This window comes from Dendroctonus ponderosae, unplaced genomic scaffold (genome assembly GCF_020466585.1).
Source record: "Dendroctonus ponderosae isolate FM_Combo_2020 unplaced genomic scaffold, Dpon_F_20191213v2 Dpon_F_20191213_7, whole genome shotgun sequence".
NCBI classification, from domain to species: Eukaryota; Metazoa; Arthropoda; class Insecta; order Coleoptera; family Curculionidae; genus Dendroctonus; species Dendroctonus ponderosae.
Window position 1 is genome coordinate 2936725 of NW_026018916.1, and position 1980 is coordinate 2938704.

Genomic DNA, 1980 nt, shown 5'->3' on the forward strand with positions numbered 1-1980 from the left:
TAAGTGTGTCGCAGGATACCCTCTAGGTGATAGTTCTTGATTACTTTTTGATAAATAATTCGTTCTTATTGCGAAATAGGAGCACTGTTTATCAATCTTTAATAAAAGACGTGAGGAAATTCTCTCTTTTTTAAAGACAAACATTTTTGAGGCAAAACACCCAAAAAGAAGTTTGAAAAAAAAATAATCCGCCTCAACAATATAGAACTTATCTAAAAGAAAACTATACCTTCTGCAGTTTCGACGAATACATGTGTATAAATACGAAACAATCCCAGTTATCTCGGAGAACTGCGGAGGCTGTGCCTTGAATAATTCATCATGACCGTGGGTTGGCCTTGGCTAAAAGTGGATAAAAAATTAAACAGGTCAACACGATTATTCGCTGAACGGCAATCAAGGCGGCAATTTAATGCGATATTTATCATTTTCTTGACGACCGCATTTAGCAAGACAGGGGAACGCCAGATTGTTTACTGACTAATTGTTTTAGAAAAGAAACATTGTTAAATTATTCGCACCAACTAGGTACGGCGTCAAGAGGGTACCTATTGCGAAAAAATAAAAAGGTCTAAAGTCATATCTACCTGAAACCTACAAGATTATTTTATAGCCATGAAAACAATACAAAGCATTCTAGACCTGGGTGCTTGGGGCCATTCTTCTGCCGTGGCATTTGTTTGAAATTGTCAGGTCAACGTTAAACCGTCTCCAAAAGCAGTCGATGATTCACTGGACTAAATAACTTGGTGAAATCGACCAAGCGGACAAAAGCGTAATATAAAGCCAATAAATTACGTCTGCGGTTACAAGCAAAACCAGTTTTGTAACCGTTTCACTTTCTCTTCTTATTCCGTTTTTAATAACTACTGGATTTTGATGTCAAGAACACCCATGCTTAATCATGTAGGTACCTATCACAAAGTCTGATTTTCATATCATTGTACCTTATCAACAAATGCGTGCTTAGAGAGTTTTATATGGGTACTTCGAATTTGGAGATTCCTGGCAATCTACTTAACATTGTTATACTTTTCTGACTGTGTTTCAATTCCAAATCAAATTCATTCCTGGGTTTGAAATGACGGAAACAGCAGCAACAACGCTACATATAAAAACTGATGATGGTGGAAAAATACACCGAAACGTATTTTGATTGATAAATAGAGACAATAAATGACTGAAACCCAGGAATAAATTTGATTTGGAATCTACATAACTATATCCAATCGAAATTCCTCTGGGCCCAGAGCTGACTTCGAAAGAGTTCAAAACGTTAAATCACTATGAGATTTTGACTTAAAAGATTTAGCATGAAAAGTGCCTATTCAGTGCTTTACAATTTTTGGGGATTTGTTTTCTGAAATGTCGCGAATCCCATGTAAGTGTGATGAGGCTCACGAAGACTGTCTAGGGACAGTCCTATACAGCCTCTGCTTGTCTTCCATATGTAATAGTTTAAATTATCAGGGAACTTTTATTTGATTTTCATCTCAGTAAGATTTATAAATATTTCCGTTTCCTTCAGGACTGGACATTGACTGACATACAGTGCTGGAGGAGCACAATGAGGACCCATTTTTGTTGAAAATGCGGCTAACTGGAGATGGAGGTAGGTATGCCTACTTTGAAGTAACAGGCTTATTAAGAGTACGTTTACTAAAACATGAATGTAACATATTTCAGTTTTTGAATCATTATTGCACGGTGAACTTGTTGGAATAACATCTCGAAAATCCCGATCGTCGTCGATGTTGCGCCAAAAGAACCGTCAATTATTGCAGGTAAGACTTAGATCACGCTAGCATAATCGAATGAGAATTTTTTTTTCCGAAATTGACAATTAATAAACAAAAATAATATTTGTCAACAACGACAAAATTCATTAAATTCATTCCTGGGTTTCAGTCATTTATTGTCTCTATTTATCAATCAAAATACGTTTCGGTGTATTTTTCCACCATCATCAGTTTTTATGTG

At 36.0% G+C, this 1980-nt stretch overlaps 1 long non-coding RNA gene across 8 annotated transcripts in view; it reads right to left on the bottom strand.

Annotated features, from left to right (window-relative positions):
- The window catches only part of LOC109539300, a 17695-nt gene that overhangs the window by 5594 nt on the left and 10121 nt on the right, over window positions 1–1980 (bottom strand). For 7 of the 8 annotated variants that reach the window (XR_007281996.1, XR_007281995.1, XR_007281997.1 and 4 more), the window contains one exon: window positions 230–342. The exons of the other annotated variant lie outside the window; for it this stretch is intronic. This is a non-coding gene — a long non-coding RNA (uncharacterized LOC109539300). The remainder of the gene's footprint in view (window positions 1–229; window positions 343–1980) is intronic. 8 annotated transcript variants of the gene reach the window in all.